Raw genomic sequence first — 17,561 nt, forward strand, 5'->3', positions numbered from 1 at the left:
TAATTTAAATGGGCTTATAATTCCAAAGAAGATAAATTCTATTTCCTTTGGACCTAAAACTCACTTTTAAAAGTTAAAAAAAAAAAAAAAAAAAAATTGTTGGACACTCTGAACTGCTTTAAAATCACTTGTCTGTATTATTTGAACTATCTCATCCACAACCACTAGCATCCCGCTTTCTATGCATTGTAATATTACTTTTGTTAATAATTATTTTCACCATTTCTACGCCATGTGTTAGGTGCTTTTTTTTTTTTAATCAGGTTTTTATGTGTCAACTCAGTGCTATTGTCTAGAAATAATTTCAAACCCATTACAGATTGATAAGCAAGGCTCACTCAATTTAAATATCAGCATATCTCCTGGTTCCTTGAAATGATTTCTTTAATCTATATAATACATTGGCTGAAAGTATACAATAATGCACTCTTCACATTTATTTTAGGAGGATTTCTGAGATTTTATTACAATAAAAATATAAAATTGATACCTGAATAGTTTTCTCATCTTAATTAAAAGTAAGATAAATAGAAATAATTAAATTTGGTAATTGCAATCTGTCCATAGTAAGCTATTTAACATTTTTGATACATTACATAAATAAACATATAAATATACATATAATAAAATATATAGAACAGTTTTAGGAAACAGTGAGGATAATAGCAGGTACTAATATGATAGAAAAGTAAATAAAACCTATGGTTGATTTTTACATAGGCAATGCACCTAATTATTATTATTATTTTTTTTTTGAGATGAAGTTTCACTCTTGTTGGTCAGGCTGGAGAGCGATGGAGACATCTTGGCTCACTGCAACCTCTGCCTGCCGGGTTCAAGGGATTCTCCTGCCTCAGCCTCCCAAGTAGCTGGTGTTATAGGCAGTGCCACCACGCCTGGCTAACTTTTGTATTTTTAGTAGAAACAGGGTTTCACCACGTTGGACAGGCTGGTCTCGAACTCCTGACCTAAGATGATCCACCCCCCCTTGGCCTCCCAAAGTGCTGGGGTTACAGGCATGAGCCGCTGCACCCAGCCTGTCCTAAATTATTATAGTATGTCTGTGTCAGATGTATAAAGAAGTCAGTGAGAGTTTCTAGAGGAAGTAATTGAAGAACTTGACTTATGATGAAAGTTTAGAGGGTAACTCAGCTAGGCAATAAGTGAGAGAAAATATTCTAAGGAGGAGAAGGAGAAATTATTTGGCATAGAGTAAGAGGTATAATTACAGTGAAGTGAAATTAAGAAACAACATTCAGGTCAACCATTAGAATAGGAAAAAATGAAAGGATAATACATAACTTTGAAATATGTCACATTATAGATCAGAAACTAATGGCAGTAATATTAGCTAGAACATTTTAAGTCTGTCCTTAAAATTTCTTAGACAAGGAAACAGATGAAAGGAAAGTAGTCACAATCTACTAATAATATTTTTGCCTACTTAAAACCAAAATAAGTTCTGGTTAAAATTAGCAGTTTTGTTCGCTCTAGTTCATTGTTCAGTAATTCATTTGTATATTTTAATTCTCCTTGAACAGGACACTTAGCATTTCTAGGTCCTCATTCTAACATTCTTATAATCACTCAGGTTTCATTTCCCTTTAAAATTCTGATTTTTTTGTAGTCCCAGCTACTCGGGAGAGTGAGGCAGGAGAATGACATGAACCTGGGAGGGGGAGCTTGCAGTGAGCCCAGATTGAGCCACTGCACTCCAGCCCGGGCAACAGAGCGAGACTCTGTCTCAAAAAAAAAAAAAAAAAAAAAAAAAAAAATCTGATTTTTTGAGTAAAGTTTGTGTTCATTTCTAAAGTTTGTAATGAGAATATCAGTAGTGTATAAAGCATTTAGATTTCAAACAAAAGTTTATTCAGTTAATTTCATCATTTATATAACTTTAGGGATATACTTATATGTAGGCATACACAGTGGGATCCTGAAGAAAAAAAGTGATTATATAAAAATAATATTCTCATGTCTTCATAGCACTTTTCTTATCTAAATATTTAGTAATTACAGTAAAATTAATCTTTTAAACTTAAGAATCATGTGGTTTAAAACAGATATTTGATAAACACAGACAGATGGATGGAATTTATTTAAATCAAAATGGTGACAAGCAATTTGTGTGAAACAAATTGCCAGGATGAGTTTGAAAATTTTATGAGAATATGCTTTTTCTACCACCTCAAAATGGGCATGAGGGAGATAGGGGGTAACATTCTGTTGGTCATTGTGAGCTTATTTGTAGACAATATGGAGAAAGTTTGATTTGACTTTCCTTTTCTAAGTTTACTTTGTTAATGATAGTTGAAAAATCTGTATAACTTGCATATCTCATGTAATTTTTTTTTTTAGCTATCAGGGTACAGATAAAACTATACTTTTTAGATTCTAATTTTTTTGAAGATTCAGACCAAGGTGTCTACTTTTACCATTTATATTCAACATAGTATCAGAGGTCCTCACCAGAGCTATTAGGCAAAAAAAGAAAGAGAGAAAGAGAAAGAGAGAGAGAGAGAGAGAGAGATCCAATTTGAAAAGGAAGAAGTAAAGTTATCTCTGTTTAGAGGTGATATGAGTTTGCATATAGAAAACTTTAATGACTCCATACACACATGTTTCTTGTTTGCACACATGTACACAAATGTTGGAACTAAGAAATTTTGCAAAGTATCAGAATAAGAAATCAGCACACAAAATCATTTGCATTTTCATAGATTGAAAATGAATGAGTTACAACTATTAAGAAAACAATTTAATTTACAATAACATCAAAAAGAATAAAATACTCAAGAATTAACTTAACCAGGGAGATCAAAGACTTGTATAATGAAAACTACCAAACATTTTTGAAATAAATTAAATATAACTAATTTGAAATATATCCCATGTTCATGGATGGGAAGACTTAATATTGTTAAAATGTTAATACTCTCCCAAGCAATCTACAGATTTATTGCAATTTCTATTAAAATCCCAATGATGTTATTTGTAGAAATATTTTTTTTTAAATAAAACTTATTCTAAAACTTATCCTTAAAATTTCAAGGGACCCCAGATAGCCAAAAAGAAAAGTAAATAACAAAGCTGGAGAACTTGTACTTCCTGATTTCAAACTTACTACAAAGCTATAGTACTCAAAACAGAGTAGTACTAGCATAAAAACAGAAATACAGGCCAATGTAATTTAATAGAGAATCCCAAAAATAAACATTCACTTAATTGGTCAAATAATTTTTAAGATGGGTGCCATGATAATTCTACATACAAACTAATGCAGTTGGACCCGTATCTAACATTATTTGCAAAAACAAACTCAAAAGTGATTCATTACCTAAAATGAAAACTGAGTCTATAGAACTCTTAGAAGAAAACATAGGGCAAAAGCTTCATTACATTGGATTTGTCTGGGATTTACTGGCTATGACCCCAAAGACACAGACAACAACAACAAAAAATAGACAAATTGGATTAGGAAGAGCTCCAGCCTCCAGCTCCCAGTGTGAGCAACACAGAAGATGGGTGATTTCTGCATTTCCAACTGGGGTGCCGGGTTCATCTCACTGGGGCATGTTAAACAGTGGGTTCAGGACAGTGAGTGCAGCCCACCGAGTGAGAGCCAAAGGAGGGTGAGCCATTGCCTCACCCGGGAAGCTCAAGGGGGAAGGGAATTCCCTTTCCTAGCCAAGGGAAACTGAGACACACAACACCTGGAAAATAGGGTCACTCCCACCCTAACACTGCACTTTACCAAGGGTCATAGCAAATGGCACACCAGGATATTACATCCCACACCTGACTCAGAGGGTCCCATGCCCATAGAGCCTCCCTCATTGCTAGCACAGCAGTCTGAGATCTAACTGCAAGGCAGCAGCGAGGCTGGGGGAGGGGCACCCACCATTGCTGAGGCTTGAGTAGGTAAACAAAGCAGCAGGGAAACTCTAACTGGGTGGAGTCCACTGCAGCTCAAGGAGGGCTGCCCTTCTCTGTAGACTCCACCTCTGGGGACAGGGCATAGCCAAACAAAAGGCAGCAGAAACCTCTGCAGATTTACATGTCCCCATCTGATAGCTTTGAAGAGAGTAGTGGTTCTCCCAGCACAGTGTATGAGATCTGAGAATGGACAGACTGCCTGCTCAAGTGGGTCCGTGACCCCCAAGTAGCCTAACTGGGAGACACTCCCCCCAGGAGCAGACTGACACCTCACACCCCACATGGCCGGGTGCTCCTCTGAGACGAAGCTTCCAGAGGAACAATCAGGCAGCAACATTTACTGTTCAGCAATATTCACTCTTCTGCAGCCTCCACTGCTGATACCCAGGCAAACATGGTCTGGAGTGAACCTCCAGCAAACTCCAAGAGACCTGCAGCTTAGGGTCCTGAATGTTAGAAAGAAAACTAACAAACAGAAAGGACATCCACACCAAAACACCATCTGTAGGTCACCATCATCAAAGACCAAAGGTAGATAAAACCACAAAGATGGGGAAAAAAAACAGAGCAGAAAAGCTGAAAATTCTAAAACTCAGAGTGCCTCTCCCCCTCCAAAGGAACGCAGCTCCTCGCCAGCAATAGAACAAAGCTGGATGGAGAATGATTTTGACTAGTTGAGAGAAGAAGACTTCAGATGATCAAACTTCTCAGAGCTAAAGGAGGAAGTCTGAACCCACTGCAAAGAAGCTAAAAACTTTGAAAAAAGATTTGATGAATGGCTAACTAGAATAACCAATGTAGAGAAGTCCTTAAATGACCTGATAGAGCTGAAAACCATGGCATGAGAACTACATGACAAATGCACAGGCTTCAGTAACTAATTCAATCAACTGGAAGAAAGGGTATCAGTGATTGAAGATCAAATGAATGAAATGAAGTGAAAAGAGAAGTTTAGGGAAAAAAAAGATTAAAAAGAAAAGAGCAAAGGCTCCAAGAAATATGGAACTATGTGAAAAGACCAAATCTATGTCTGATTGGTGTACCTGAAAGTGACGGGGAGAATGGAACCAAGTTGGAAAACGTTCTGCAGGATATTATCCAGGAGAACTTCCCCAACCTAGCAAGGCAGGCCAACATTCAAATTCAGGAAATACAGAGAATATCACAAAGATACTCCTTGAGAAGAGCAACTCCAAGACACATAATTGTGAGATTCACCAAAGTTGAAATGAAGGAAAAAATGTTAAGGTCAGCCAGAGAGAAAGGTCGCGATACCAGTCAGACTAACAGTGGATCTCTCGGCAGAAACTCTACAAGCCAGAGAAAGTGGGGGCCAATATTCACCATTCTTAAAGAAAATAATTTTCAACCCAGAATTTCATATCCAGCCGAACTAAGTTCCATAATTGAAGGAGAAATAAAATCCTTTACAGACAAGCAAGTGCTGAGAGATTTTGTCACCACCAGGCCAGACCTAGAAGAGCTCCTGAAGGAAACACTAAACATGGAAAGGAACAACTGGTACCAGCCACTGCAAAAACATGCCAAAATGTAAAGACCATCATGCTAGGAAGAAACTGCATCAGCTAACGAGCAAAATAACCAGCTAACATAATTACAGAATCAAGTTCACACCTAACAATATTAACCTTAAATGTAAATGGACTAAATGCTCAAATTAAAAGACACAGATTAGCAAATTGGATAAAGAGTCAATACCCATCCGTTTGCTGTATTCAGGATACCCATCTCATATGCAGAGACACACATAGGCTCAAAATAAAGGGATAGAGGAAGGTCTATCAAGCAAATGGAAAACAAAATAAGGCAGGGGTTGCAATCCTAGTGTCTGCTAGAACAGACTTTAAACCAACAAAGATCAAAAGAGACAAAGAAGGCCATTACATAATGGTAAAGGGATCAATTCAACAGGAAGAGCTAACTAACTATCCTAAATATATATGCACCCAATACAGGGGCACCCAGATTCATAAAGCAAGTCCTTAGAGACTTACAAGGAGACTTAAACTCCCACACAATAATAATGGGAGAATTTAACACCCCAATTTCAACATTAGACAGAACAGCAAGACAGAAAGTTAACAAGGATATGCAGGAATTGAACTCAGCTCTGCACCAAGCAGACCTAATAGATACCTACAGAACTCTCCACCCCAAATCAACAGAATATACATTCTTCTCAGCACCACATCACACTTATTCCAAAATTGACCACATAGTTGGAAGTAAAGCACTCTTCAGCAAATGTCAAAGAACATAAATTATAACAAACTGTCTCTCAGACCACAGTGCAATCAAACTAGAACTCAGGAATAAGAAACTCAATCAAAACCACTCAACTACACGGAAACTGAACAACCTGCTCCTGAATGACTACTGGGTACATAACGAAATGAAGGCAGAAATAAAGATGTTCTTTGAAACCAATGAGAACAAAGACACAACATACCAGAATCACTGGGACACATTTAAAGCAGTGTGTAGAGGAAAATTTATAGCACTAAGTGTCCACAAGAGAAAGCGGGAAAGATATAAAATTGACACCCTAACATCACAGTTAAAAGAAATACAGATGCAAGAGCAAACACATTCAAAAGCTAGCAGAAGGCAAGAAATAACTAAGATCAGAGCAGAACTGAAGGAGATAGAGACACAAAAAACCCTTCAAAACATCAATGAATCCAGGAACTAGTTTTTTGAAAAGATCAAATTTGATGGACAAAATTGATGGACCGCTAGCAAGACTAATAAAGAAGAAAAAAGAGAAGAATCAAATAGACACAATAAAAAATGATAAAGGGAATATCACCAATGACCCCACAGAAATGCAAACTACCATCAGATAATACTATAAACATCTCTACACAAATAAACTGGAAAACCTAGAAGTCGTCGATAAATTCCTGGATTACATAAACTCTCCCAAGACTAAACTAGGAAGAAGTTGAATCCCTGAATAGACCAATAACAGGCTCTGAAATTGAGGCAATAATTAATAGCCTACCAACCAAAAAAAGTCCAGGATCAGATGGATTCACAGTCGATTTCTACCAGAGGTAAAAGGAGGATCTGGTACCATTCCTTTTGAAACTATTCCAATCAATAGAAAAGAGGGAATCCTCCCTAACTCATTTTATGAGGCCAACATCATCCTGATACCAAAGCCTGGTGGAGACACATCAAAAAAAGAGAATTTTAGACCAATATCCCTGATGAACATCGATGCAAAAATCTTCAATAAAATACTAGCAAACCAAATCCAGCAGCACATCAAGAAGCTTATCCACCATAATCAAGTGGGCTTCATCCCTGGGATGCAAGGCTGGTTCAACATACATAAATCATTAAACGTAATCCCACATATAAACAGAACCAAGGACAAAAACCACATGATTGTGTCAATAGATGTAGAAAGAAAATTCAACAGCTCTCCATGCTAAAAACTCTCAATAAATTCAGTATTGATGGGATGTATCTCAAAATAATAAGAGCTATTTATGACAGACCCAATATGATATTGAATGGGCAAAAACTAGAAGAATTCCCCTTGAAAACTGGCACAAGACAAGGATGCCTTCTCTCACCAGTCCTATTCAACATAGTGTTGGAAGTTCTGGACAGGGCAATCAGGCAGAAGAAAGAAATAAAGGGTATTCAATTAGAAAAATAGGAAGTCAAATTGTCCCTTTTAGCAGATGACATGATTGTATGACGTGATTGTAACCCTATCATCTCAGTCCAAAATCTCCTTAAGCTGATAAGCAACTTCAGCAAAGTCTCTGGATACAAAATCAATGTGCAAAAATCACAAGCATTCTTTCAATAATATTCAATAACAGGCAAACAGAGAGCCAAATCATGAGTGAACTCCCATTCACAATACCATCAAAGAGAATAAAATACCTAGGAATTCAACTTAAAGGGATGTGGAGGACCTCTTCAGGGAGAACTACAAATCACTGCTCAATGAAATAAAAGAGGACACAAACAAATGGAAGAAAATTCCATGCTCATGGATAGGAAGAATCAATATCATGAAAATGGTCATACTGCCCAATGTAATTTATAGGTTCAATGCCATCCCTATTAAGCTACCAATGACTTTCTTCACAGAATTGGAAAAAACTGCTTTAAAGTTCATATGGAACCAAAAAAGACCCCACATTGCCAAGACAATCCTAAGCCAAAAGAACAAAGCTGGAAGCATTACCCTACCTGACTTCAAACTATACTACAAGGCTACAGTGACCAAAACAGCATGGTACTGATACCAAAACAGAGATATAGACCAATGGAAGAGAACAGAGCCCTCAGAAATAATACCACACATCTACAACCATCTGATCTTTGACAAAACTGATAAATATAAGAAATGGGGAAAGGATTCCCTATTTAATAAATGGTGCTGGGAAAATTGGCTAGCCATATGTAGAAAGCTGAAATTGGATCCCTTCCTTACACCTTATACAAAAATTAATTCAAGATGGATTACAGACTTAAATATTAGACCTAAAACCATAAAAACCCTAGAAGAAATCCTAGTCAATACCATTCAGGACATAGGCATGGGCAAGGACTTCACATCTAAAACACCAAAAGCAATGTCAACAAAAGCCAAAATTGACATATGGGATCTAATTAAACTAAAGAGCTTCTGCACAGCAAAAGAAACTACCATCAGAGTGAACAGGCAACCTACGGAATGGGAGAAAAATTTTGCAGTCTACTCACCTGACAATGGGCTAATATCCAGAACCTACAAAGAACTCAAACAAATTTGCAAGAACAAAAGAAACAAAAGAAATTTAAAAAAATGGTCAAAGGATATGAACAGACACTTCTCAAAAGAAGACATTTGTGCAGCCAACAGACACATGAAAAAATGTTCATCATCACTAGCCATCAGAGAAATGCAAATCAAATCCAGAATGAGATACCATCTTACACCAGTTAGAATGGCGATCATTAAAAAGTCAGGAAACAACAGGTGCTGGAGAGGATGTGGAGAAATAGGAACACTTTTACACTGTTGGTGGGATTGTAAACTAGTTCAACTATTGTGGAAGACAGTGTGGCTATTCCTCAAAGATGTAGAACTAGAAATACCATTTGACCCAGCCATCCCATTACTGGATATATACCCAAAGTATTATAAATCATGCTGGTATAAAGACATATGCACACATATGTTTATTGCAGCACTATTCACAATAGCAAAGACCTGGAACCAACCCAAATGTCCATCAATGACAGACTGGATTAAGAAAATATGGCACATATACACCATGGAATACTATGCAGTCATAAAAAAGAATGAGTTCATGTCCTTTGTAGGGAAATGGATGCAGCTGGAAACCATCATTCTCAGCAAACTATTGCAAGAATGGAAAACCAAACACCACATGTTCTCAGTCATAGGTGGGAATTAAACAATGAGAACACTTGGACACAGGAAGGGGAACATCACACAGTGGGGCCTGTTGTGGGGTTGGGGGGAAGGAGGGAGGGATAGCATTAGGAGATATACCTAATATAAATAACGAGTTAATGGGTGCAGCACACCAACATGGCACAAATATACATATGTAACCTGCACGTTGTGCACTTGTACCCTAGAACATAAAGTACAATAAAAAAAAAATTAAAATAAAATAAAATAAACAGTTTCAGAGATCTGCTATACGGTATGTTGATTATGGTTAGCAATACTGTACACTTAAAAGTTTGTCAAGAGGATAGATCTCACACTGAGAACAGAATATAGTTGAATGACATATTAAAAGTGTTGAATAACAAAATAAATAAATAAATAAAATTAGACAAATTGGAATTTCTGATTTTGTAAAGGGGTCAAAGACACAGAATATAAAAGCAACATAAAAATGGGAGAAAATATTTGCAAATCATATATATGATAAGTCATTAATATTCAACATATATAGAGGTTTTTTTTTTTTTTTTTTTTTGAGACGGAGTCTCGCTCTGTTGCCCAAGCTGGAGCGCAGTGGCAAGATATCAGCTCACTGCACGCTCCACCTCTTGGGTTCACACCATTCTCCTGCCTCAGCCTCCCGAGTAGCTGGGACTACAGGCGCCTGCCACCATGCCAGGCTGTATTTTTGTATTTTTAGTGGAGACGGGGTTTCACTGTGTTAGCCAGGATGGTCTCGATCTCCTGACCTCGTGATCAGCCCACCTCAGCCTTCCAAATGCTGGGATTACAGGCATGAACCACCACGCCCAGCCCAAGAATTTTTTAAACAAAACAAAAATAACCTGATTCGAAATTAGCAAAGGACTTGAATAGACACTTTTCCAAAGGAGATATAGAAATGACTAGTAAACATATGAAAAAACACTTAGCATTACTAAATATTATGGAAATGCAAATCAAGGCCACAATGAGGTACCACCTCATACCCAGTAGATATGCTATTATAAAAAAGAAACAGAAAACAAAACAATAATAACGAAATAACATGTTGATGAGGATGTGGAAAAATTGGAACCCTTGTGCACTATTGGTGAGAACATAAAATGGTACAGCCACTGTGGAAAACAGTGGCAGTTTCTCAAAAAATTAAAAATGGAATTACTATATGAGCCACCAATCACCCTTTCAGTTATATATCCAAAATATTGAAAGCAGAGTCTCAAAGAGATATTTGTATTCCCATGTTCATAGCAGCATTATTCACAATAGATAAGATATAAAAGCAACCCTGTTTTCCATGTTTATGTAGAGTAATATATAAACAAAATGTGTTATATACATATAATGAAATATTGTTCAGCCTTAAGATGGAAGAAAGTACTGATATACACTATGTCGCAGATAAATCTTAAGAACCTTATGCTAAGTGAGATGAGCCAGTCACAAAATGTTAAACTCCATATGATTCCACTTGTATTTTGGTACCTAGAATTGTCAAAATCACAGAGACTCAAAGTAGAATGATGGCTGCCAGAGGATAAAGAAAAGAGAAATGGGGAGTTATTGTTTAATGTTATAGAGCTTTTGTTTTGCTAGATTAAAAGAGTTTTAGAGATGGATAGTGATGATGGTTGCACAAGAATATGAATGTACTTAATACCACAAAGTTTTACATTTAAAACTTAAGATAGTACAAACAAAGAAAAAAATCTAGAGGTGGACAGTGAAGGGATGGTGCAGGGACACGACAGTGCCGTTGAGGATATCTGCTGGCTATTTTCTGCTTTGCCATTTTTATTGTGTACTTTCATTCCCATCTTCTGCAACTCTGGACGTCAATTTTCCATTCCAGACAAGCAAAGTATAAAGATGAATGCCAGAAGAGTCTGCAGCCTCGCTTTATTTTAACAAAGAACCAAAGGTTTTCAGAAACTCCACCTAGCAGATTTCCTTTTAGATATTGTTATCTGTAAGTAGCAACACTGGGTTGAAAAATAGCGAGGAAGTAGGGCTTTTGGATTGCAGCTCTGTTAATCAACCAATAACACAGTGAGAGATATAAATACGCGAACAGTGATCAGGCTTTTTTCCATTTAAAATGTGAAGTTACTCTGTAGCCTAGATATTTCTGACCAGATTTCATGTGTTCAGTGATATTATTTTCCTCCTTAATTGATTCGATAGGTAACTTGATTCCATCATGATTTGATTTCTGTAAAATGCTCTTGAATTATTGGATTGAATTACTAAGTTAAGGCTTTCAAACTGAACACTTGTAATATGTTACAATTTCAGATTGCTAGGAAACTTAGCATCTTTGTTTTTGTCTTGAAGCAATATTTTTCCTAAGTTTCTTTGAAACATGGCAATATAAATGAGCAATTAACATTTAAAAGTTGAGCATTTAACTTCATAATCAACAGAGGAAACTTTAACAAGAGCAAAAATACGTGCATGAGAAAATGTGTGAAGTTAAAGTAACTTTGAATTTCAAAATAGTTGATTTAATAAGATTTTATAACACAGTGCATATGGTTATAGAACAGTAAAACTTTAAACATTTAAGTCATATATGTAAATCTTTATCATATATGCAATATGTAAAAATGTTTATGTATAAATATATAAATAGCTATATCTGTAGTTAGTATATATTATATATACTATAGTATTTAGTTATACTATATATAAATGCTTTCTGATATTTTTGAAAAAATATATATTTATATAAAAAACATGCACAATTGTATAAAATGTATATACATACATACACCCATACATATATATATAATCTTTACACACTACACTCAGATGTGCACAGAGAAAAGAAAAACTTCATTGTTTTTTATATCTGATGTAATCTTCCTACTTAGACAATAATGTATAAATGTGTGTTTGGACAGGTGTGGAGTAGGTGTAATATGGGTCACACGTAAGTTGCTTAGAACAGTATTTCAACATTATCTGTTTAAGACAATGTAAATACTCACTAGCTAAGCTACCAAGCAAACCTCTCCTCTCTGACTTCATTCTAAAATTGTGGTCTAGATGTAACATGTATTTACCAGTCCTTTATGCTAGTAGAATTGCTTCTGTTTCTCTGGACACGGCTCTCTGCCATAGCTATATATTCAGTGCCATAACCTATTAGATGGGGCCTCCCATGGAACATATGGAAATTTTCTGGAGGCTTACATATTCCTGAAAACTACTGCAATTATTTCACCCAAATTTCTCTTACTTTCCCAGTCATCATTTCCCCTACTCCAAAATGTTTCTGCAGCTCCTCTTCATTTAAGGAGTGGTCCAAAGTGGCAGTGGGGGATGAGGAGGAGTACCTCTGCCTCCTGCCTTCATGTCTCTTCTGTGTCTCCCTTTCTCTTCCCCATGATTCATAATAGAAGGAACTTTCCTTTTCTCTGTCTTTCTCAAAGAAATTCTAGATTTTATATTCTTTTTTTTTTTTTTTTCCTTCAGAGGGAAAGAAAGCCTCCTGGCTAATCTTTAATTTTAGGAAGGACCTCCACTCTACATCATGAATGAAACTCTACGATCTGAGTGAAGTTGGCTTGTCTCGTAACTGTTGTAGCAGCAAGATGACTTGCACTTAAGGATGAAAATGTTTTAAATTAATATTCTCTAAATACTACACCCATTATTGAATATATGTATTTGTCTTGTTTTATTGGCCTAAACAAAAAAAGATTGAATTCTAAACTATAAATCCTCATTGTCCCATTGTTATTGAAAAGAATTTTAGATATAGTAGTGAAGATTTTTATTCAGACAGGAAAACCTTGTGTTCTATAAATAACATTTCTTGTACTTTCTTACAGATGGAAATTTTCAATATTCTTTCTAGCTCTTCTTTTTTCAGACATTTAGATAGAATAAGTTATAAGATAATTTATTTCAGCATGTAATAAATGATATTATAATAAAAATAGCTATTTAAAGCATCTAACAATATTCATTGAACTGACATTGTGATAGACACATTTCTTAATAAAATAATCTCAGAAATAAGAATATTATTTCTGAGAATATATAGTGAATCTTGTTGACTATAGAAAAGAAATTGCACATTTGAAATTAAACACTCATGTTTTTATTTAAGAAATAGATAAATGATAAGTGCTCCATAATTAAAGTGTTGCCTTATCTCTGATAGTTTTCTGCTTTCTTAATGAACAAATTGAAATATTCCTGATTGCTTTCTATACATAACATGAGTCTCTGCTCAGATAAATTCTAAGCATACATGTATCTTAAACCATGTATTGAATGTCATTGAATTTCAATCATCTAATGTAAATGTAATAGTACAAAACAAATGGCTATGCTATGAGATGCTCACAAAATATAAAGAAATCATTTTCTAGCCATGAAATGTTTAACAAATTTTGTGTCAGAAGGTGTAAAAATTAAATGATCAAAAAATAAATGAATTTTTTGTGATTAAATAAAAAAAAATACCTTCTCTTATCCTCTCCAGCATTAAAGCCAAATTGTTTATTAAATTCATAATATTACACATTGCCCTTAAAAGTGTTCATTAAGTTGATTAACAAGAAAATGTATTAAAACTTTTTCATTAAATTATTGAGCAAAACACATTTCTGGTTTTCTTACATAGCTAAACATATGCTAATCAGAAAACCCAGTTATCTGACTTCCAGCTATTTACTCAGGAAATTAAAATTGTGTTATTTATCTATTGCTCAAAACTGTGTAATACAAGGCCCATTTACAAGGTCAAATTAACAGGACTTGGTGACTAATAAATTGCATGTATGAGATAAAATAACTTAGAAAATTAGTTGATTATTTTGCCATGTCATTTCCTGAGATAGGAAATACTAGAAGAGAATAAATAAGATACTCTTAATGTATGTTCTCATGAATTTGAAGCAATGCATTGTGTATTAATAGATGAATTTACACTGCTTTCTTTAACTGTGGCTTTATAACTCACTGTTTTTATACTATTAGAAAAAATGAGCTGGATATTGTGGCTCAGGCCTATAACCCCAGCACTTTGAGAGGCCAAGGTGGGATTGAGATGAGGAGTTTGAGACCACCTAGGCAACACACTGAGACTTTGTCTCTATAAAAATAAAATAAAGAAATAAAAATTAGCTGGGCATAGTGGCATGCACCAGTAGTCCCACCTACTTAGGAGACTGAGGTGGGAGAATCACTTGAGCCTAGGAGTTCAAAGCTGCAGTGAGCTATGATCGCACACTGCACTCCCGCCCGGGCAACAGAGTGAGATTTGTCTCAAAACAACAACAACAACAACAAAAATTTTTTTAAAAAATGCTATGTTAGTATCCTTCTTTCAGAGTCGTACTAGTTTATACAAATAAATGTGTATTCAAATTACAACAGTAGGCTGGGTCCGATGGCTCACACCTGTAATCCTAGCACTTTGGGAGGCCAAGGCAGACAGATTGTTTGAGGTCAGGAGTTCAAGATCAGCCTGGCCATCATAGTGAAACTCCGTCTGTACTAAAAATACAAAAATTAGCCAGGCATGGTGGCACATGTCTGTAATCTCAGCTACTCAGGAGGCTGAGGCAGGGGAATTGTTTAAACCTTGGAGGCGGAGGTTGCAGTGAGCAGAGATCATGCCACTGCACTCCGGCCTGAGTGACAGAGTGAGACCTTGTCTCAAAAAAAAAAAAAAAAATTTACAACAGAAATATCTACTTGCATTTGAGACATATATTTTGAAAATTCTTCTATGATATTAGACAAAATAAAATCTAAGACACATTTAAATTAAATAATGAACATGAAAGTGATCAATTATAGTATTTAGTACTAACATGAAAGTATTTCCAGCTAGTGCTATTATAAGTTAATAGAACTTTTAAGGAAATATTCAGTGAGCAAACTCCTTTGATAGAAAATAGGTAACTTTTTGTTTATTAGGTTTATTAGTTTGAAATCTTTTTTAATTTAATTGGTATTATATATATTCATATTTAAAATTAATTGTTGCGAACATGTGTTACCTGACATATTGTCCTAATAATTAATTAAAGTGATCTGTTTTCATTTACTAATTTTTAAGCTTGAAAAGTCTTCCCTTAATAAGACATAAACATTCTCCATGGCATAGATCCATATCGAAGCATACGGTTGCCATCCTTCTGAACCAATCGAGAAAAAATAAATAATTATGATTTACAGCTAGCTAATTTATAAATATTTCCATAGGTTCAGAACAATAGTCAATAGAACAAATGGATAGCCCTGAAATCCTCATTTTTACATAAGTATTTCTGAAGCAAGTGGTATTTAGAAAACTTTAAGAAATATATAAACTGGACATTATTCTATTTATAGTTGTGACTATGTTTTCATGAGACATGGATTTTTTTTCATCTCATATAAAATTCAATAAGAAATGAAGAAAATGTCTGCATAGTCCATAAATATCATCCCCTATTAGCACAAAATTATGGAATTGTTATTTGACTTCTTAGTTGACTTAGCAACCCAGTTGTATTCTTCATTATCCACTTAAGAGTCACAGTCTTAAACTGAGGATACAGAATAGTCTGAAAACATGAATAGAAATTTTAAAGAATAGGATGAGGAAAAACACTGGATTGATAAGTAAAGACAGTTAGGCTGGTACAAAAGGAGTCAGGAAATTTGAAGAAAAGCCAGCAAACTCCAGGGTCGCCATTCTTAGATTTTGGCTCCAGGCTGTAAATTTAAATGTCTTGTTAACCCTCGGGCAAACTGGGAACTACTGCAACTGTAAAAAACACATATTCTTTAGTGCTTTCAATTCTAAGGCAAATTTTAAAGAAACAACATTTGTTAAAATACTTTTTGTCATAAAAGCATGGTAGCACTTTGGGAGAACATTGGAAAATATATAAAAGTGACAAGAGGAAAATGAAATGATCTGGATTCCATCTAGTCAAGTAGCACCTGAATTTCTTTAAATATACTTACATATGTCAACACACATGTGTATGTTTGTGTGAATGCATCTTTTAAATTAAATAATTTTAAGAAAATGTAACAGATAATAATGCGCAAACTATAATTCTACAGCTTAATGAATTTTTACATAGTGAACACACCTATATAACCACTATTCATAACAAAAAACAGAAATTAATCAGCATTCCAGAAGCTCAGTTTTGTGATCATTTCTGTTGCTATTCTATCTTCTTCTTCCAAGTGACCCATATTCTAATTTTTATCACCATGTAGGGATTATGCCTGTTTTTGAAGTTTATATAAATGGAATCATATAGTATGTATTATTTTATGTCCTAGAAACTTAGGTTCATGAAATTATTCCATGTGATTACTTATAGCAGTAGTTTGTACATTCTCAGTACTTCATATGATTCCATTTCATATATAAAACACAATCTGTATAACCATCTACTATCAATGGACATTTGGGTCGTTTCCAGATTTTAACTATATAATGCTTTTCTGACCATCTTTGTAAGTGTCTTTAAATAAAAATTTTATTTAACTTTAAATACAAAAATGTGTGTAAATCACATATGAATAGAAGCATAACTTTTCAAAGGGTAAGCCAATACACAGATAAAGAAATAAGCCATCACTAACACCCAAGAATTCCCTGGTATGCATGGTAATTTTGTAATGACTACTGAATACTGCGCATGAAAAAAATTATACAGGCTTGGGATGAAGTTACATTACTAAAAAGAATATTTGCTTTTGCTTCTATTAAAATAGGGGCAGATCACCTTAATCCAATCAGAGTTTCAATATTGGGTTTACATTTGTGTGAGGTCTGGTCTTTTTCCCCAGCACCATAACTCACATGGTATAGAACTTCCGTGACCCCAACAGAAAGCATTGGGTATTTACCAAGGTCTGGCCTCTTTAGCAGCTAAAAAAAAAAAAAAAAAATCACTTTACCCCTTAGCCCCATGACTGCTGCAAAACCTCTTCAGCTTCACTCAAGTCACTTCTTAATGCTCAGCATTTTAGCCTCTCACTACAAATCACTTACTAATTAATGGAAATTGCATTTGTTTTAAACAGAAGGTGGATAATTCTCTCATGACAGTATCACCTTGCTTTTTCCTCCTCCTTTTTATTTATAGTTACTAAATATTTAATACCATAGCATACCAGGTTTCTTACTTTCCAGGTTAAT

At 35.0% G+C, this 17,561-nt stretch overlaps 1 protein-coding gene across 6 annotated transcripts in view; it reads left to right on the forward strand.

Annotated features, from left to right (window-relative positions):
- PCDH15 (protocadherin related 15) overlaps positions 1 to 17,561 on the forward strand; it is a 1,804,329-nt gene that overhangs the window by 1,525,449 nt on the left and 261,319 nt on the right. The gene's annotated exons all lie outside the window — the stretch shown is intronic.

This window comes from Chlorocebus sabaeus, chromosome 9, assembly GCF_047675955.1.
Source record: "Chlorocebus sabaeus isolate Y175 chromosome 9, mChlSab1.0.hap1, whole genome shotgun sequence".
NCBI lineage: Eukaryota > Metazoa > Chordata > Mammalia > Primates > Cercopithecidae > Chlorocebus > Chlorocebus sabaeus.